This window comes from Mus musculus, chromosome 2, assembly GCF_000001635.26.
Source record: "Mus musculus strain C57BL/6J chromosome 2, GRCm38.p6 C57BL/6J".
Classification (NCBI taxonomy): domain Eukaryota; kingdom Metazoa; phylum Chordata; class Mammalia; order Rodentia; family Muridae; genus Mus; species Mus musculus.
This window is the reverse complement of record NC_000068.7, coordinates 67,697,995-67,720,523: the sequence shown is the minus strand read 5'-3', so window position 1 is coordinate 67,720,523 and position 22,529 is coordinate 67,697,995. Positions and strand designations below refer to the sequence as shown.

General features: G+C 38.4%; 1 protein-coding gene and 1 pseudogene across 6 annotated transcripts in view; one reads left to right on the top strand and one right to left on the bottom strand.

The window, feature by feature from the left end:
- B3galt1 (UDP-Gal:betaGlcNAc beta 1,3-galactosyltransferase, polypeptide 1) overlaps positions 1-22,529 on the bottom strand; it is a 557,194-nt gene that overhangs the window by 402,359 nt on the left and 132,306 nt on the right. The window lies entirely within an intron of this gene.
- Gm13604 lies at positions 12,714-13,274 on the top strand (annotated as a pseudogene).

Here is a 22,529-nt window from a genome sequence, read left to right as displayed (position 1 = left end):
GAAAAGATGACCTAGTCGGCCATCACCGGAAAGAGAGGCCCATTGGTCACGCAAACTTTATATGCCCCAGTACAGGGGAACGCCAGGGCCAAAAAATGGGAATGGGTGGGTAGGGGAGTGGGTGGGAGCGTATGGGGGACGTTTGGGATAGCATTGGAAATGTAATTGAAGAAAATACGTAAAAAAAAAAAAAAAAAAAAGAAACCCTCAGAAGGGAAAAAATAGAAAATTTCCATCCTGTCGCGTTCTTCTTACCCCTCAAAGACTCAGGAAGGAATGCCAAAGAAGTTGCAACAAGGTTAAGAATGGGGAGATGCAGAAAAGGACGAGAAATGTCATCATCTGGTAATAAGGCAACCACTGCAATCACTGCCGCGCTGTAGCTGCAGACACTGGCACTGGGTCTGCATAAGAATTATACAGGCATAAGAATTCTTAGGCAAATGGATGGATCTGGAAGGATCCTTAGTGAGGTAACCCAGTCACAAAAGAACTCACATGATATGCACTCACTGATAAGTGGATATTAGTCCAGAAGCTCAGAATCCTTCTTAGAAGAGGGAACAAAATACCCATGGAAGGAGTTACAGAAACAAAGTTCATAGCAGAGTCTGAAGGAATGACCATACAGAGTGTCCCACTTGGGGATCCATCCCATAAACAACCACCAAACCCAGACACTATGGCAGATGCCAACAAGAGCCTGCTGACAGGAGCCTGACATAGCTGTCTCCTGAGGGCCTTTGCCAGTGCCTGGCAAATACAGAAGTGGATGCTCACAATCGTCTATTGGATGGAGCACAAGGTCCCCAATGAGGAAGCTAGAGAAAGTACCCAAGGAGCTGAAGGGGTCTGAAGCCCCATAGGAGAAACGTCAATATGAACTAACCAGTACTCCCAGAGCTCCTTGGAACTAAACCACCAATCAAAGAAAATACAAGGTGGGACATGTGGCTCTTGCTGTATGTGTAGCTGAGGATGGCCTAGTCGGTCATCAATGGGAGGAGAGGCCCTAGGTCCTGTGAAGGCTCTATGCCCCAGTATAGGGAATGCCAGGGACAGGAAATGGGAGTGGGTGGGTTGGTGAGTATGGGGAGGGGGAGGGGATGGGGGTTTTCAGAGGGGAAGCCAAGAAAGGGAATAACATTTGAAATGTAAATAAAGAAAATATCTAATAAAATAAAAAAAAGCAGGGAAAAAAAAGAATGGAGCCATCTCCAGTCAGGGATGGATCTGGGAGGGGAGAAGGGGTCCCAGCCTCCACTACTGAATTGTCACAAGGGATTCAGAGAGATGGGAAATGCCTTCAGTTATATGCTCACTGGTGACCCTGATCATGGTGCATAGGCTATTCCCAGTGTAAAAGTAACACAGGTGACCCTGGTTCAACTAAATGTATCATAAAAACAGTCATGAAGGCAGGCAGTCATTGGGTAGAGGTGACAGGGAGATAGAGGAGGGACAAGGAAGGGGGTCAAGGCAAAAATGCTGCCTGCCATTACAGTGAAAAGTGCAACGAATTGCCAACTATCTGTTGCATGTCACCTTCTATAATGCTCATATCTAATGACTGCATTATGCAGTGTATGCCTTCATATCTTCTCTTATATTTGGTCTTCTAGTTGGCATTTCCTTGGTGAATTTTACAGTCTTTTCAAAATGTTAAATTCCATTTTCACAAAGTCTTTTGAGCATTGAAATAAACCATCAGTCAGAATCTCGGTTGACAGACAGTGGAAGCATGCTGCTGCTTATTGCTGCTGCTTAATTATATGTGGAGGTCAGATGGTAGGGAGAATGATTTTGAGTCCAGACTCTAGAGTCAAGCTTTGTTTATGACAATCATTCGCTCATGGGATCCTTTTATCTATAACCTAAAGATTGTTAGGTGAACTATTTATATACTCCATATGAGTGATTGTAACAGTGCTTAGTTATTAGGAAGTAGGTTATTCATATATTATTTAATATTATCAGTGTAAAGTAACTGTGCAGACATGCACAGAATGGGCACTTTGATCAAACTTAAAAAGGCATAGCATATTGTACATTCCAAATAGAGGAGTGATGAGATTTACAGAGAAAGTAAGAGTTCTGTTCTAAATAATATCAAAATGGATCTCAGAAAACATGATGGTGTGATAACATTGCCACTTTAATTTGTCATAAAGGAAACATGCTGAAGAAAAATAGCAAAAGTAAATAAATTCAGGCAAGGCTTTAGGAAGCATTTTGCAAGGCAGAGTGGGACTTAAGTTGTGCTCTTGGGGAAGGCTTCTGAGATATTCCAGGAGATTAAGGGGAAATTAAATTTCATTCAGAATAAAATCTCATTTGATTTATAATTAACATGCAAAAAACTCTGAAGAAATGTAGCACTGAATAAATTCATGTGGCGCTTACCCACTCACAATTTGGAACTTAATGTACCAATTAAAGTATTTTCATCGATAGCCTTTACACGCAGGTTTTATGATACTTTGTAGATAAAAAGGCTATCTTTATCATTTTTAAGTTACAGCATCTACTATAGTGAACTATAGATAGATTTATATGAGAAGAGTTTGTTTGAATGAATTCTTAGTATGATGGAAGTGAATTCAACAACACAGGCTGACCTCCTTATAATTATTAATATTCCTTCTTCCTCACCGATGCTAATGATGGTAATTTATACAACGTTTGAATATCGAGGAGTTTTCATCTCTTCTTTTGCTTTCAGAGGCCCCATTCAATTTACTAGGTTTTGAGATACTAGTACCTTGTTTGCTAGTCAAAGATAGATGTAGTGGGTTCTTGCAAGGCAGAAAATGATTTAATTATGTAAAGACCAAGTGGCAGAGAATCAGATTATCCTCTTTTAATAGACAATCTCGTGCAGTCCTGAGAAATGACAAGGGCCCCGAATGGTTTTATTACATTTGTTCCTTTAGCTCAGGAAGTTTGAGTCAGTAGTAAGGAGCATGGGGAATAAATGTCCTATACTACTGACTTTCCAATTTCATCGTGCAGGCCAATCATTTGTCTGAGCTATCCCAAACCAGTTCTTGACAGCAGGTGCTAAATTCTCAGCCATGCTCTGAGAGACTCATTAATGATAGCCAATTTTGAACACTAAACCACTCAATTTTAAAATGAATTTTTTTTGAAAATAGGCAACTAAAACAGCATATGTTAATTATTTCCAATTTTATAAATGCCTTCAAAGTGATTTGCATTGTTGTGGATTTACATTGAGAGTTGAAATATGACACAATAGTGAGTGTATTGTATATGTTGCAAAATATATTTTTATAAAAGGATATACTGAGATCTTGACATCTATGCTAGGCTGGGTTATTGACTCAATGGAAATTGGAAAACCCTCTAATATGGAAAATCTTGGTCCCAGACAGAGTTGTTAAACATTTGTTTTGCAACCTGGTAAAATATGTAAGTTCCTTAATTAATAATAAAAATGCATAAGGGCTTATACATTGCATTATTGAAGTAAAACATCAATGAGGGAATTTTTAAGTATGCAAACAAAAGAATCAGTCTGTGTGAACACAAGACAATGGCAGCTCCTATGTCTGAGGCTCCACACGTAAAGCACACTGGAAGCAGAAGTGAGCAGAGCCTAAGATGTGGGTGGGCATCACACAGACGACATATGCATTGTGGAACTCAGAAGACAACCGAGAGGAAGGACCTGGTAGAATACTTGAAGTTACAATGGCTAAAAACTTTGCAAATTTAGAAAAAGATGGTAAGTCAGGAATGCAGGGAAACTCACAGGGATCCCTGTTGTTTAACCGAATATTCCATGCAAAGGGTAAAAACAGACTAGTGAACAGAGCAATAGCGTCCCAGCCCATCACAGAGCATCTCCCTCAATATCTGCGTCTGATATCTCATCAGAATTTGGAAACTAGAATGCAGTCATCAGATATGCCAAAGAGCTAGATAAAAACAAACAAATAAAACGTGTCAGGCAGAGATCCTGTGGCCAGCCAAACTCTCCTTCAAACATGAGGGAGAATTTATGACAGTCTCAGATAAACAAGGGCCGTGAGACAGATCTGAAATATAAGACATGTTTTGGGGAATTCTGTAGTAGAAAATGAAAGGAGACTACATAGATACCAGTTTGAAACAACATCTATAAAGTTAAGGTGTCAATAAAAGAATATGCATGGGAGCTGCTGTCATGGCTCAGTTGGCAGATGAGTTGGAGAACAAACTGGAGAGCATCATTGGAGAACAAACTGGATATCCTGGGTACAGCAGTGTGTACCTGTAACCTCAGTGTTGGGGAAGCAGAAACAGATCCATCCCTGGAAATCATTGGCTAAATAGCCCAGCTATGGGTTTAGAGAAAGATACCATCTCAAAGGATTAGGTGGATCTGGGTCCTAGGAATCAACAGAAGGAAAATTGGAATCAACGTCTACACAAACAAAGGAAAATTATGTCTGGGCCTGGAAGTCTAGGTGAGTAAAGTTCTGAAATGTTAAAAGAATCTACTTCCACCCCTTTACTAGATCAGCATATTCCCTCACTACATTCTAAATCGTCTCATACACACAGATAACTGTAACTACCACCGATCATCAAGGAAGCTAGCCTTTACAGTGAACAGACACCATTCCAGAATATCACAACTGAACAACAGGAAATGGACTGCTGGAGCCTCCTCCTTAGAAATTCAGTGTTTCAATGGGAGTACATGGAACCTCTCCTTAAAAAAACACAAATTAGGAGAAAGAATAAAAACAGCGGATTGAGTCTCAGAAAGACTCAGCTGAAACCTAAAACCACAAAGGACATGAAAGGAAGCAGAGGGAATTCCTTGCAAACACTAACAAAAAGACAGCAGAAGTAACCACACAGTGCCAGAAAAATCCAAGGGACATAAGAAAAGAAGCAATTCCCAAGGTCAAGCAAGAAACTCAATTGCTTTCATCCCCCACACACAGAAATGGAAAGCCCATGAAGAAAATTGAGAACTTAATATCATTCACAATAGCACCAAAGGAGTAAAATGCTTACAAATTAACAGAAGAGATAAGACTCATGGAAAGAAAACTGCCCTGTAGAGAATAAATATAACAGAAACACATTTCAAGTTCACAGATCTTGTTTTCTTTTTGGTTAAGAGGTTAAAACTATTCATAGTGAGTGATATTGTTAGCGTATAGGCAATTCTACTAGCTTTCTCCCAGGCAGCTAACAAAGGCTTATGTCATCTCCTGCCTCTCCCAGGTCCTTCAGCTGAGGGCTGCATATAAAAGGACTGGGTCCCACTCCACGCCCCCCTCCATTTCCACAGCTGGTCACTCTACCGCTTTCTGTCCTCTGTGCCCATCCTCTTCTCTGCTGTTATAGCTCTGCTCTCACCTGTCTGCGTGTTTCCATGTCAACTCCTTTGCCTCTACCTTCTCCCCAGGTCCTCACTCTCTTCCTTTTCCCCAAATGAACTCCCTTTATACCAGATCTGTTGCATAAAATAATTACTCAGGGGATACCTTGGCATGAGGCTGGCAGGTACCCCCATGCCACATTATATTTCATAGCATATTCACTAGAACCAATTTCTATCAAAACCACAATGATGTTTATTTGATAGGAAAAAAAAAACAAACAACATGTTAATCTCAGGGGACTTAAATCCGTCAAATCCACCTTAAAAAAAAAAGAACAAAAAGGAAGATCTTTCAGCTCCTGTTTAAGAGTCACTGTACTGCTGCAGGGATTGAACTACATCTCTGGCACAAAGACGGGCAAGCCTGGTTTGCTGTTTGATGCTGTGATAAATACCACAACCCAAGACTACTAGATAAGGAGAAAGTTTATTTCATATTAAAGCTTAAACTCCATCATTGTGGGAAGCCAAGGAAAGAACCTGGAGGCAAGAACTGCAGCAGAAACCACTAAGGAACGCCCCTTACTGTCTTGCTCCCAGGGGTTTGCTCAGCTAGCTTTTCTTCAGAACACATGCCACACCTGGCCAGGAGTAGCACCACCCACAGAGGGCTGGACCTCCCCACACCAATTATTAAGGAAAACAAAACAAGAAAAGATAAAAGACAAACAACAAAGGCCCCACAGGTCAGCACAGACAATTCTTCAGTTGAAGTTCCCTCTTTCCAAGTGACAAAGAAGAGTGTCATTGGTAAAAACTAACCAACACACAGGCACTGACCAACAAAACCAGAGCACATATCTTTGCATCCTTGCATAACTGTGCAAGTGAGTTTTTAGAAGCTTGCCAAGGCCATTCAATGAGCAGAGACAGCATTCACAACAAGAACATGCAGGGAAAAACGCAAATCCACTGACAAAAGATTGACAGATAACAGGTTTCTTTCTAGTGGCATATACATTAATTTAAAGTAGATTGTGGTGATTCGAATTAGAGGGCCTCCCATAGGCTCATATATTTAAAAGATTAAGGAGTGTCATTATTTGTAGAAGTAGGCGTGGCCTTTTGGAGAAAGTGTGTGGACAGGGGTAGGCTTTGGTGTTTCATAAGCCCAACATATGTGTGTGTGTGTGTGTGTGTGTGTGTGTGTGTGTGTGTGTGTGTGTATACATATATATATATATATACTATATATACTCAGGGATATATAGTCAAGAATTAAAATATTGCATGGAAGTACTTGTAGACCTGTGCTCTAAGTAGCACTATTCTGAGTAGTTAAACCATGGAATTCATGTGTCCACAGATAAGTAGACATGTGGTATATGATACACACATACAATGGAACAGTATTATGACTAAAGGAGGTCTTCACAGTGAAGAAAAACCTAAGCATTGCCAGTTATCTCTCCAAATAGGTTACCCTCTAATTTTTATGATATTGATCACTGAAGGTACATGACCTTAGTGGACACAATAGTCATTTCAGAAAATGTGATTTCCCATCATCAAACTTGGGAACATTGAAGATATCTTCCCCACTGCAATGCCTAATAGCATTACAGGTGCTGAGTCTGTCAGCTCTTCTAGAGTCTATCTTGCTTTCAACAACTCAGTAAGGAATAGCTTAGATCTTTGAGAAAATGCTTTTGTACTACCTCAGGTTTCCTTTCATTTGCAGGCCTAACTACTTACTTTTTCATCAGTCAGTCTATTATCTGTCTGTCTCTCTGCCATCTATTATCTATCATCTATTTACCATCATCTATCCTCTGTCATATCTATCTATCTATCTATCTATCTATCTATCTATCTATCTATCTATCATCTATCATTTATCTGTCATGTACCTATCATCTATATCATTATCTCTTTCTATTTATCTATTTTTCTTTCTATCTCTAGCATCTGTCTGTCTGTCTACCTATCCATCCAACCTATCTCATTCATTCATTTATTGTGTGAGGCTGCGGTTTATCTTTTCCAGTTCTTGATTATTTTGAAGGATAAACTTAGTTTAAAATATTTGTTTTCAAAATTTTCCATTCATATATATTCATTGGGCATTGTATTGTGTTATATAATAATATTTTCAACTTAATATGGTAATATATACTTTTGATTTCTTTAAAATAATGATTCTCATTTCAGAAACCTACCTTCCCATGATAGATTTATTTTCATTTTTGTTCAAATAAGAATGTGTGTCATATAAGTTGTCTTATGTCCATTTTATCCTTTTTAAGGAACATTTTTCCTGTGAAATAGGTCTTTTGCAAAACTTTTGTGATTATATATGTTCATTAGACCTCATTTTAAGAAACTGTGGCATTCTGTACTTTCTAATTCTATAACTATGTAAAACGTATACTGAGAAAACTCTAATGCTCAGATGCTTATATACTCTGAATGTAGTTATATATTATACTTGTATCTATATGTACATAAATATTTGTTTATAAACATATAGATTACTTTTTAATTTAGGATAGGATATTTTGCCTCAAGATGATGGAACAATGGCATTTTTTTTTATTCCCATCCTTGAAGACAAAATTAAATTCTGCCACATATTTGTGACAAAATATTACTAAGTTCATTTTCCAAATCTACTAAAACTCAGATTCAAATCTATGTAAACAATTGCAAAACAACTTTGACCTGGTTATTTTTCTGAAAAGCAAATGGTATCCTGCAAGGAGCACAGTAAGATCATACCAAACATTCACCATGTAGAATATCCTGTGACCTAGGAGAAGGGTAGCACAGCCATTGTGGGGTCTCTTCAGTGAGCTTTAATCTGGAGAAACTGAGCTTCGGTCTGTGTATTTCCCCCAGGTGAAGCTGTCCAGGAAGCAACAATGTTACCCAAGTGGACTGGAGCATGCTCTCCAGGGAGGAGTCTGTGGTCTCTAGCTTGCAAATGCACAATCTGCAGGATGTGTGTATGCTTCCATATCTTTCTGGAACATGGCCTCCAATATGGCAAGCATCCAATGCGTGTATGTTACATCATTGTCTGTGGCATGGTAGACTCAGGTTTACAGGCTCCACTACGGGCTTTCTCATATGAGAGCGGTCTTGAATTGATGATGGTCATCCCTTCTCAGAGATGCTCCACATAGCAACTGAGAACAGATGGGAGTCTGGCGTTGTTACTACAGCATCCTGCTGTACATGCTATTACTTCTACCATTACTCACCTCTCTGATTATATTCTGTTTGCTAGAACAAGGACATCGCTAAAATAAGCAGATGAAATTTGCATAAAGCATAATCAGAACCACACCTCTCCTGCTGTGTCATTGATGTCTGAAAGATTTATCCCTGGACTTTAAGCATATTTATCCTACAATAGAGTTCCCTGGATTCCTATTCTATTTATCTTTGCTGTTGTGAAATAATACAGTTTACTTTACTTTATCCAGGGCCAACAGGTAATGAAGAGAAAATATTTGGAAGGGAGGAGGGAAGGGTAGTTGTCCGTTCTTTGTGTGTATGATGGCCTTTCCAGATCAGTTTCACTATTGTTCTTTTTACAGATTATGTCAAAACAACACACACACAAACACACAAACAGACACACACAGACGACTTTCCATTCTTTGTATGTCTGATAGCCAGCTCATGTGCAGTTATGTGTAGAGAACATGCAGCTATGAAACAGACATGGGTATAATTAAAACTCCTTAGTGCACAGAGACACAAATCTTAGCTGGAAGAAAGTCTCAGAAGGGGCAGAATAAAATTCTAACCCTGGCAGATTGTAAAACGTCTGTAATTTGTATGCCAAACAAGGTGAAGCAAGAACTCATTTAAAGTCAAGGTAAATTACGGCTGCTACTTTAACTGATATATCAGGCCTATCATTCTGACAGAGGAAAATTCAATTAGTCTGACAGACCTGACAAAGAAATCCTCAATCCTGCCACCTACTTTTTACATGTTTTCAAAATGATCTCTTGGTAAAATTGCCACTGAGCTGATGATAGTAGAAGTTTACCAGGAAAAAGAAAAGTTTTGAACAATCATATTGCTACTTAAAAAGGAAAATCACATGTTTACTTTGGACTTGTCTATCTTCACATTGAAGCAACTTTCTAATAAATAAAGTGCTTTCAAATGACTACTTACAAAGTTATACTATATATACACATTTTCTGGTATTATAAAAACAGGACATGTTATTTTCACATCTTAAAACAAGCTACCTTCTACAAGCCTGTCTCAGCTTTGTGCTCAAATATTTTACTATGTGAGAGTAAAATATATAAATTCACATATTCATTTATTCATATGTAATATAAGGCTTGGGAAATATAAAGTCAGTAAGAAGTTCCCAAACCTAGAAGTAAAGCTGTTTCCTGGGGGGAGGGGGGAAGGAAGGGAAGAGGAATTTAACAACAGGAGGTATAACCAGAAATGCTTGGTGTGTGTGTGTGTGTGTGTGCGCGCGCGCGCGCGTGCGTGCGTGTGCGTGCGTGTATGTATAAACACCCTAAAACTTGAATTAAGAAGCAAATGTAGAGTATTGAAACATCAATTTTGCATCTAGGATTTAAAAAAAAAAAAGATAGAAAGTAACACCCAGCCCCAAATTAAGAAGGCGTGTGGGGGGGGGGGATGTTTAATGGAAAGGAACTAAATTATTTTTGTGTGAAATAATATTGGAAGTACAGTTTCAAGATATAATCTAGTAACGGCAAATTTCCCATGCACTCAGTAGTAGCATGGAGAGTGGGGATGGAGCAATTGGAGAAGGCTATGAAGCAAGCTTTGTTTTATGGTGAGTGCACGCATCACTCTTCTGACTCCACATTCCTTGGGCAAGCCACTGAATGTCTCTTGGCTCCCTCTGTAGATGTGTGTTCCAGAAAGAGAATGGGGTTATTTGGTAAGAAGGGCATCTAGCATGCTCAACATTATAAATCTCAGTGCAGGTCAGTGGCCCTCAGTGTGGCAACACACGAGCCAGATGATTTTTAAGCCATCATTGGTTTTAATTAGTATGACTCCAGAACAAGTAACTCTGAATTCCCCCAAGGAAAGGCCTAAGTGGGAACTGTCTAGATGTGACTCTAATCACACAGAAGTGGGAAAACCAACACCATATTTAACCCACAAGTTGCCTCACACACTGGCCTCCTATCTCTTTGGTTGTGGTGTGTTGTTTCTATATTGGTCAAGTTGCACACAATGACTACACTCTTTCTACATGAACATGCACACTTTGAATCAGAAGCACTGGCCTGTCTGGGAAGATTAAGACATGCAGATTCAGGGTAGGCCCAAGAATGTACCTTTGGCTGGAACAGAACGCATATAATAACAAGATACTTATATCATTTAGTTCTTTTCCCGCTGAAATATGCCACTTTATGTGTCTCAAGGTGTCAAATTATGTCCACATATTTGAACAATGTTACAGTGTATATTTCTTGGCGTCACCTAAATTGAACATTATAAACCCTTAGGTTTGCAGCCAGCCAACATTATACTCTCTCATTAGCAGGCCTGGTGACTGCCCCTGAGAGAAGCTGACAAGCACAGGGTGGTGGTTTGGTCACAAAATATGAGACATTTTAAACTTAATTCTCTTCTCAATGGGGGTGATCTAATTTAGCTACCAGGATAAAAGGGTGGCAAAAATGTAGCTGCTCAAAAGGCATAGAAAGATATTTGTCAGTTGTTTAAAATATTATAGGTATTTTAAATAATTAAAGCATGATGACTTATGCAGCTTATGAAGGCCATATTTAAAATAAAATTGAAAAATACTATGTTATTCCAAAATTGCTCAGTCCACGTCAGAGTCCTGAATAATGTGTGAATAATGCAAGGAGTCTTCTTTTTAATGAAAAGATATTCACTTTTTATAAGCTATATCAAAATTGAAAAAGATACGACAAATAAATCATTCTTTTTGCTGTTGTTTACATTCTGAGGACTGCATGGCTAGAAATATCTCTCAAGATAGAGGGCAAAGGAGTTTAAAATCACTTTGTGTGTATTCTTTCTATCCTACTTTAATAACAAATGCCTATATGTTCCTTCTCTTTTCATAACAATGGCATGAAAAATGTTTCCAACAGTTTCAGTAAAAGAAGCAAAAACACCTGGTCACCAAACGTCAGGATCCTGATTCATCGTGTGCCTGGGGAGGAAAGAGCTTCCGCTGGAGGATGGTCTGAAATAAAGCATTGCAGACATACTTCTGAAAACATTAACCCTTGAGAACAGAGCAGTTGTTCTTGGGATGCTATGCTAAGCATTTTGCAACTGGAGTTCCCACCTTAAACGACAACTTTAATATCTGCTTGCTTTAATGAACCACAAAATTGCAGATGTGAGGTGAGGCTACTGCTGATAGCTTCTAGTGGTACCTAAGAAGACAATTCTACCTAGATATTAAAAGGCTGAAGGCATCTGACTAAGCACTTTGGTATGTATACAAGAAGGAGATAATTTGGCAGATATCCCACTTACATCTCTAGTCAAATTAAGAAATGTAATAAAGAGATGTCACAGTTAGCTACCTGCCTTATACTGACTATTAAAAGTCAGGTGATCAGACAAGTACAAGCCAGAATTACAGGGACTTCAGTGTTTTCTGTGTCATTATTACAAGTAGATTGTCCTTAAAGGACATTTAAAAGATACAAGGAACCAAAACATACTCATTTTTCTCAATACTCACTGACATTTTAAAACATAGATGAATGTAAAAGTCAGCCCAGGCTAGTAATGGTTAACAAACAGGCCTAAAAAATAAAGTTTTGAAGAATATATCAGAGAAAAACAATTTTTTATTATAGAAGAATGTTATGGAGAATATCATAAAAAATGTAAGAAGTCATTATAGTAGGGAAAAAGGGACTGAACTTTCTCAGAAATAAAAGTTAGACAAATAGGCCCTATTGGGCCGATTTTTTTAAAAAAAGAGGTTACAAAAGTAATTGCTTGGCTCCCCAAATTACTCTAGTAGTTTCCTCTGATAACGATGATAAAACAAAAATTCTTCTTTAAGGAAAGTAATCTTTCCCAGAGACTCTTCCTGTGGGTGCTGAGTTTGAACAGAAATGACATCATACCTGGGAGACCGGATCTCCCTGTGAACTTTGACATTAATCTAGTCAGGCATGAAATAGTAGAATCCTCTTGGTCAGATATGCTCAGTACAATGTGTGTGAGCCAAGGAGCTTGTCCTCAGAGTCTGAAATAACTGACCCCGAGTGTCCTTAGACATAAATAAACTCAACCTAGCATCTACTAAGATCACTCTTCACTCTATCCTTAAGAATGGCATTTGGGCTTTCGGCCGCCGCAGCCATCTTCCAGTAACTCGCCAAAATGACGAACACAAAGGGAAAGAGGAGAGACACCCGGTACATGTTCTCTAGGTCTTTTAGGAAACATGGCGTTGTTCCTTTGGCCACATACATGTGAATCTACAAGAAGGGTGATATTTGTAGACATCAAAGGAATGGGCACTGTTCAAAAAGGAATGCCCCATAAGTGCTACCACGGCAAAACTGGAAGAGTCTACAATGTCACCCAGCATGCCGTGGGCATCATTGTCAACAAGCAGGTTAAGGGCAAAATTCTGGCCAAGAGGATCAATATACGGATTGAGCACATCAAGCACTCAAAGAGCAGAGATAGCTTCCTGAAGCGGGTGAAGGAGAACGACCAGAAGAAAAAGGAAGCCAAAGAGAAGGGCACCTGGGTGCAGCTGAAGTGCCAGCCTGCGCCACCCAGAGAAGCACACTTTGTGAGGACTAACGGAAAAGAGCCTGAGCTGTTGGAGCCCATTCCATATGAATTCATGGACTAATGTACACAAAGAAATAAAATACCAGCACCAGGAAAAAAAAAAAAGAATGGCAATTGGAAATCATGCTTAATTAGAATTCTCAAAAATTAAACAGTGCAATTACTTACAGAAGCTCACAAAGGAGGATCAACTAGAATAAAGGTCATGTATCCAGAGAAAAATATAGATCAATGAAAGCAAGGGAAAATAAAAACCCTTTCAGAACACAATGAAAAGAAACCTATAAAAAAGGAGCTGAGATGTGAAGTATCAATTTAATAGTTCTAAAAGCAAGCAAAGAGGCCATGCTGAGAGGAAATAACAGCTAATAAGGGGAAGGGAATAAGCAAAGAAAAATAGAGAACAAACCTGAAGAAAGAAAGAAAGAAAGAAAGAAAGAAAGAAAGAAAGAAAGAAAGAAAGAAAGAAAGAAAGAAAAGAAAGGAAGGAAGAAAAAAAAGAAAGCAAATATATGTGCAGCTAAGGTTCATTAAAAGCCAATTCAAACCCCAAAAGTTATACCTTGTTAAATAAATACATGACATTAATTAGAATTAATATTTGTGTGGTGTGAGGCTTTGAACTGATTCCTGAAAAATACAGGTAAAAGGAACACCTTGCAAGGATTCAAGAGTCCAGAAGAGATGAATTTGACTGGATAAAACTGTGTCCAAAGGAGCTATGATGTGCAGAAGGCCCCATAAAAGGAATAATGATAAACTTTTGTAATTACCCTACATTGTTTTAGTGTCAGTACCAAATTTGTAAAGAAACACTAAAAGATCTGAAAGGGAAATAAAGAGTAGAAATGGGGATATATGTATGTGTGTGTATGTGTGTGTGTGTGTGTGTGTATTTAATATTTTTAATAACAGCAAGTGCGATCACTAGATATCCAAGCTTTGCAAGGAGGAGGGAGAAGTAATGAGAAGCAAGAGCTGCTTGACATGGAAGTGGTAAGTGTGGCAAACTTAGGCCCTGCGTTGATTTAGGGATTTTTGGGAGAACATCGTCTGCTTGTGTTCTTTCACTGAAGCCCTTCAGCTATTTCCCAGTTGACCGTTGGTGCTGAATCTTTAACTTCCACTTCAGAGTTGAGGCTTATTCAAATTTCCTTTCAGAATTCCAGAAAAACTTCAAGTTGCACACAGAAACAAAGAAGCAAACAACAACAACAACAACAACAACAACAATAAACCAAAACAAACAAACCAAAAAACATCCAACAACACAGAACCTAAGATTTCAATAAGATCAGGAAACTCATGTTCTGCTTATGCTCAGAAATCATGCGCATTTGACGAAGCCTTTGAAAGACAGGTACTCTAATTACAGTTTTGACTGTGCGAACAGGGAACACTTCTGGCATGCGTGCTAGACATAAATCAAAGCTGTCCCTCAACCTTCTAATGAAACTGTCACACCTTCCCTACTGTCCCTAGCAAACCTCTTTCAATATTCTCAAGGTTAAAGGAGAGCCGGGCGTGGTGGCGCACGCCTTTAATCCCAGCATTTGGGAGGCAGAGGCAGGTGGATTTCTGAGTTCGAGGCCAGCCTGGTCTACAGAGTGAGTTCCAGGACAGCCAGGGCTACACAGAGAAACCGTGTCCTGAAAAACAAAACAAAACAAAACAAAACAAAACAAAACAAAACAAAACAAAACAAAACAAAGGTTAAAGGAGGAGCACCTACTCCTCTATATGAGGATGTGTCACAGAAATACAACTTCTTAGAAAGAAGTCCTCTGGTGAATGTTCAGCTACCTTCTGTCCTTGTGTCTTTAAAAAAAAAAAAACAAAAAAACAAAAACAAAAAAAAAACTGTTGCTATATGAATACTACCCTGGTTTTTATTAAATGGTGAGTTTGGATATAAGAATAATAAAGCCATCAATTTAAAACTGAATCAGCCAGTGTTCTTCATCTTCAAACTGAAGAAGTTTCTAGATTTGAAGGGAAAACTTAGACCTGCTGCCTCTTGTAGTATGTTTTTGCAAGGGAGCAGCATAGGCTGAGGGTAATCCAAAAGGAAACATTGGATACAGAGGCACATCATTTTAAAATGGTATGTTAGTGTACATAGGTCATTACCCTTTAAAAAGAGTGGCCAGGAATCAGACAAAATACTCCTGTGGACAAATATATCCCTTTTTACATCTAAGCTTATTCCTGTAGGATCAGAAAGTATAACCAATGCTCTCTGAAAATTTGTATGTACAATTTATGGAAGCCCTGGGTACAGAAAGGGCCCCACAACACAGGAGCTCAGAAACTCAGAACAACCACTTGGTACCAACAAAGAGACGTTTGACAAAAACAATTCAGTGAAAATTCATTATCCTGCTGGAAACAAGCTGCTTCCATAGTGCCAGGAGAAGTATTCAAAGCCGCATCCATTTTCAAACTGGGTAAATCCATACCACAGTGGCACGTGTGCCTCAGAATAGCATAAATAATGGAGATTTCATTTGCAGAAACCAGTATGAAGCTAAAGCTTCGGCAAATTTTCAGGGAGAAAACTCATAGCTCTCAGTGGTATTTTCACTACACAAACAGTGGTACCCAGTTAGAGTTGATGTTAGTTCTGCTGCTGAACTGGGACACGAATGATATCAGCAAAAGGTAAGGATGCTAAAAGTCACACTGAGTCTCATTTTAGAGTGGTATAAGTTTCTCCTTCCTCACAAGAGAAGAATGAATACCATTGGCTAAGCAGATGCTTGCTGGGAACTGATAACATAGTTTACATTCACCGGAGAATGGAAGATAAGTATAAGTCATCAATAGAATGCAATAAGATACCATCCAGATGGGATCTAGAGAGATGGCTCAGTGGTTCAGAGGATAACTCAGCTTGCAGGGCAGCCAAGTTCAGTTCCCAGCATTCATAACAAGAGGTATGAACCACTTGCCAGTATACCAAATTTAACACACACACACACACACACACACACACACACACACACACACACACTTCACAATCATTAAAAATAAAAAGGAATTTAAATCAGAGTAAAAGGACTAGTTGGTATTTGCTTGCATTTAATAGCTAAGAAACCATCTCAATTAGCGAGTAAAAGTAGAATCCTGAGACTTACAAGGGGACAGCTTTTGCACATATCTGAGCATACGTGTAGGAAAAGGCTTGTAAGAGTCCTGTTTGGAAGACGAACACAAACAAACAGTGAGTAAGATTGGAACCCTGAGAGAAAGGACAGAGAGCAGTGAAGTCAGAAAGGCAGTCTGGCACCGGAGTGTCTAAGCTAAGCTATCGAAGGTCTTGCCAACACCTGGATTTTTTTTTTTTTTTTTGAGAACAACATTTTACATAGAGAATGGATATGACCTCTGATTCTGATCATACAAACTCAAAGGCATAATATTGCAGGCAAGAAATTATTAAAGGAGTCAGTCAGATGGGAGCAAAGGGACTATGGTGATTTGGTTCATATGTGTATCTGTGCACACTCATGTATATACACAGGAATGTAAGGTAGAGGTGAAGAAAGGCAGAGACCAAAACAGGAGCAGTAATGCAGACCCAGAAGAGTTTACAGTTTGTTTTTCAAGTTCATATGAGACATTTATAGAACTGAAACACTTACTTAGAAATTAATTAAAACTCAATTAATTGTAAAAAGTAGAATGGATGCAGGCATGAATCTTACATTACAATGAAACTAAACTCGAAATGAATGATAACCCATGGGCCACGAACTTAACCCTCTGAAACAAATATTTCAAGTCCCTTTATAAATTGAGATTATACCTTAACACTTCTCGTTAAATGAGCGTCAGTATATCCAGCCTTCATAGTTGTCCAGATAAAGTCACACTGTGGTTTTGGTTGTGAGCCTAGCCTTTAGTAGCTGAGCTGTCTCTCCAGCCAACCAGACACCCCAGAGCTCCCAGGGACTAAACCACCAACCAAAGAGCACACATGGAGGGACCCACGGCTCCAGTTGCATATGTAGCAGAGGATGGCCTTGTCGGGCATCAATGGTGTGTGTGTATGGGGGGGGGAGCTTAGTGTTATGAATGCTCAATGTTCTAGTATAGGAATGCCAGGGCGGTGAGGTGGGAGTGAGGGTTTGGAGGGAGAGCACTCTCATAGAAACAGGAGGAGGGTGATGGGATGGGGGGGAGGGTTCCACAGGGGAACCCAGGAAAGGGGAAAAAACAAAAAGAAAAATAAATAAAAAGTCACACTGTAAACGTGGGAAACTGAACTTTATAAGATACATGTCTAAGTGTGGTAACATATAGCTCTAAATGTTTCCATCAAAGCCCTCCCTTCTGAGCACATAGAACCTCATGGAAGAAGAGGCAGAAGGAATGGAGGAAGCAGAGGGGATAAAGGACACTTGGAGAACAAAGCCCTCTAAATCACCTGAGCAAAACTACAAACTCACAGAGCCTGAAGCAGCACACACAGGTCTGCATAGGTCCGAGCTGGGTCCAAAGCTGACCTATTATAGCATCCTATTAGCAAACCACTGGGTCTCTTGGTTCTTGTGCCCTGTTTTAGGGCTCTTTCATTTTCTTGTTGGCTTATTTTAGCCAACTTCAATATGATGGTTTTCAACGTATCTTACTGTATTTTATTTTGTTGTTTTTGTTGTAATCTTTCAGAAGCCTATTCTTTTTCTAATGAGGGGCAGATTTGGAGTGAGCCTGAATGGGAAAGTTAGTTGGGAGGAAGTGGGAGGAGTAGAAGGAGGGAACACTGCATTTGTAAACAATCAAACAAACAAACAAAAGAGTCAGCCCCAACAACAGGTTTCCTTCTGATTCCAGGCTTCAGTGGAATCTCACCTTAGACTCAGACTCCAGTGTACCTTGTCTTCATTGTAAAGATACATCTTTAAAATGTTTATTTCTAGGCCAAATCTTTCCTCTTTCCTTTCCCATTGTAGGTGATATTTCAGTCTACAATGTTCTTATGTCTCAAGTCTGCAGACTGACTAATGGCCCCTTTGCTGTTGGATCCAGACTGGCCAATTCAACTGTTTCAAAGACTTTTAAAGAATAATCCACGTAAGAAAATCTTATAATATCTACAGAGTTTTTGTACCGTGAGGTCTTTTATGAGAATAAGGATTATTTTCCTTCTCACACTCATTACATATGGATAGTCCCCACACCCTATTGAAACTTTTTTGAGTCAATATATGTGCTGATTCAGGATGAAGATTCACCCACATTTGCAGTAATCATGTAGTCTCTCTCTCTCTCTCTCTCTCTCTCTCTCTCTCTCTCTCTCTCTCTCTCTCTCTCTCGTGTGTGTGTGTGTGTGTGTGTGTGTGTGAGAGAGAGAGAGAGAGAGAGAGAGAGAGAGAGAGAGAGAGAGAGTCTTGATAGTGTCTAATGGCAGATTATGCAATGCAGGCTTTCACACAGAAGTAGTATTCATAAAATTTCAACCCAATATTTTTATCTCAGGGACCTTAAAGGACCAATGGTAAATGAAGGTTTTAGAGTGTCTTCATGTGCATTCTCTAAACTACTTAAAGGTCACCAGTGTGATTCAAGGTTCATTCAAATTGAAAACATTTTCTCATGTTTCCTACAGGATTTCTCACACAGCAGAGTCTACTCATTCATTCTTCCCAGCATAAATGTACTTGCATTGCTAGAAGCATGGAGAATTATTAAGAGATTTTCCTCTATGGTTACAGGCACAGACTCTTGCTCCCATGTGAGGACTCTTTGGCAGTAGAGGGGTATTTCTTGCAGAAAATCATAAGAATGTTTTTTTTTTTTCTAGAGAAGCTAGACAGAGGCACAAACATGGAAGTCCATTATCCCTTATTAGTGCTTGTGAGACACACACTTAGTGAACTGCTTCCTGTGCAGCATCACAGTCTGAGAAGAAAGCCAGAGGTCAGCATGGCAAAATCTGAAAATCTTCGGGATGAGTTCACGTGAACGTATTATTATTAGGAAGACGCTTTATGTGAAATCTTACCTTTATATCCCACTGCTCAAAAGAAAATCTGGCTTCTTGAATTAGCTTATATGGAAAATGGAAGCTGTTGAGTCCAGAATTTGGTAACAAGCCATCAAAACTTAGATAAATCATTTTTATTAGTTTTTATTCTTGTCACTAGTTAACAAGAAAATAATAAAGGGAAAAGCAAGAGTCTCTTCCCCCTGAAGATCTGATTTCAGTTTCTTTTTGTAAGATCCACGTTGAGAATAGTAAAGAAACATTTTGACTACTGACAGTAACATTTTCAGAAAAAAGTTTAGCTTCGTTTTATCTGAATTATCAAACTGCTTGCAGGAGACCTGCAGGAGATTAATCAACACATCAAACGTTGAGGGCTGTAGAATTGGAAGTGGTTGTATTGAGCAGAATATGGTGGTAGTTAAAAAGCAGAGAAACATGGTCACATTTCTCCTCTCATTCCTCCTTCTTCTTTGTGTGAAACTCTCCATAGACTAGGGTAGACTTGAATACAGAGATCTACCTGGCCCTGCCTCCTGGGAGCTGGAGTAAAAGACATGTTCTCATGTCTGGCCTCTTGGTATCTTTTATACATGTATGACGTTCTCAAGAATAAAGAAAACTGTTTTAAAAATCACTCTAAAAAGAAAAGGTCCCTGAGTATTACAAATTCTCCCACTATATTTTCTTGCTTCTATGAACCAGTTATCATATTTTTAACTTTTATTAAAAATGGCACTATTTTTAAATAGTGTCAATTACCCTCCAATACTACAGCCTTTTAAAATTTGAGATTCTCAATTTTTCTGCATTCTGTGTTTCCCAGAGTTCTAAGGCAGTGTATTTTTTCACTGAACCCAATTAACTGACTGGTCGATCAGATGTAAACATTTGAATTTACATTATTTTAATTAAAACTCTATTAGAATAATCATTTGTATGAACAATTAAGTTGTAAATACCATTATGATCTACAGATCTATGTATGCTCTAAAGACATAATAAGTAAAATTTGTATATTTAGGATTATATTTAGAATAAACTAAAATTCATACCGAAATGAGAAGATTTAAATCTACATTGACTTCTGAAATGATTTTATGGGAAGTGTGTAGTGCTAGGTATGGTAGTGATTTGTAATTACAATTTCCAATAATTCTTTCATTTTTAAAGACATACATTTCGGTGTTTAAGGTCAACAGGCAGTGGTGTCTTCGAATTTTAGGATTACAGATGAAGGAGTGGGTGAAGATATGAGAGAAAACAGATCACAACAGCTCATAAGTCTTGAAACTGACGAGGGGTGGATTTGACTCTTTTGTATGAGTGTCCCTACTTTTATATACATCTGAAAAATTTTCACAGTGTGACAGCATGGAGAAAAGGGCTATTTATTTATTCATTTTTTTCTACAACTATGGAGGAGACAAGTAAAAATACAGTCTCTTGGCAAGAAAAGCGTTATTTATTCACTATTTTCTGCCAGAAAGCTTGTTGAATTCCTTTTGCTTAAATTTCAATATCTTTATTATGGCCATGCTTTGGTCTTTGGAAATTAATGTTATAAATCTTGCTCTGTGACAAATTACATCTTTAGCTCTGAAATATTTCCTACTATTGCATGCTTAAGTATCATTGGGTTTAATTTGTTTTGACTTACTCAGGCAGTCTATATTGTTCTCCGTAAAACATATTTTTGCTACTGAGTTAAAGTTTATTACTGCCTGCATCCTGAGAACTACGAGGCTGACTTTATTTGTTGTTCCATGGCTTCTGGTTTTAATTACTTCTGAAGCAATTAACCATGACTTCAGAGCTTCTAAGCTTTCCTTGCCCATGTTATTATCTTCAATCATTTCCTCAGCCACCTCCATTTAAATAATTGTTCCATCTTTCAAATCTTTTCCTTGATATCACTTATATTCCTTTCTAAGAACAATGGAAGCATTGTTAAAAATTTTTTGTCACACAAATCAAATGGATTTCAAAATTAATCTATTTTCCAACTACGGTTGCTTTTGACCATCCTGTTCACTATCAGAACCAGTTGCCTAGATCAAGAGTTTTTGGTGAGTCAGCTTAATTCATATTGAAAGACACTAAAGAATTTAGCCAACTCACTCCAGTCTTCATTGTTAGACATATTCCATTTTTGCTGCCAGGAGGTTGCAGTATCAGAGCGCAAACACTGGACAGGTTATCTTGGTCCATGTGACATGTTTGGTGTTTTTGTCGCCAACCTCAGAACTCTCCTCTACCTCCACCATATTGCATACATCCCATGAGACACCGCGTATCCTATTGATGTAATTAACAGTGAAGGATTATTACACTGTCATCAACACTGATTCATATAGAAATCATGATAGGCTATTATGGGATTTTGGGCTTCTGTCAGTATTTTGTTACAGAATTCTCCTCCCTATTCTTTCAGCTTCTAGATATTTTTCGTAGGAAATAGGAACACTGTCATCACCTGCAAACAACATCTTAAGATATCTTCTCTTTATGAAAGACTGATCAGATTTCAGATAATAATTATTAGTGACCAGAAGACATGCATGCTTTGACAACTTCTTCTTAATATATATCCTAATGACCTGACACTGGGCCAAATTTCAAGTGCACAGCTCAACAGAGTAAACAGAATAATATAAATTCTATACATTTATTTGGGCAAGTGAATGAGTTGTCCAGGTATTTTAAGAAGAGTGACTTACAATCTAATATTTGAAAACCAATTTTTTTTTTTTTTTTTTTTTTTTTACTCGTAGGAGGTGCCTTTCAGTATTCAATTGGCATGCAGTCATGAAATCTACAGGGACCTCACTTAACTATGCACTGATGCACCTTTTGCCATTTATTCCTAAAGAATTTAATCAAGATTTGATATTACATTAAAATTAAAAGAATCATGTGTATCACTGAAAAAATTTTTGATGAATGTCTGGTAAATTTGATTGAAAATTTATGAGGCTGACATTACTACAACCATGTTCCATGGTAAATACTTCCAGGGCCTTTGTTTGCCTCAACATTATTTTCTGAGAAAAATATTTACTCCTGACCATTTAATCTCTCACCTTTCTCTCTGTGAAGGTAAGGCCATTAGTCAACTGGACTCTTTTTTTTTTTTTCATTGCAGATAATTAATTGTGCTGCCTACACAATTGACTCCTAAAATAAGTGTGTTCTCTCTAGGCGGAAGATGCTATAGCTTTATGCCAAAGAAACCCCTGTTGTCCAGATATCATCAGAATTGTAATTACGGGAAAGAATAGAGCAGACTGCCCTAAGGAGAAGCAGCTCATTCATTTCTCCTACTCTCTGTACTTTCGTCACTGCCTTAGACCGTTAATAAGC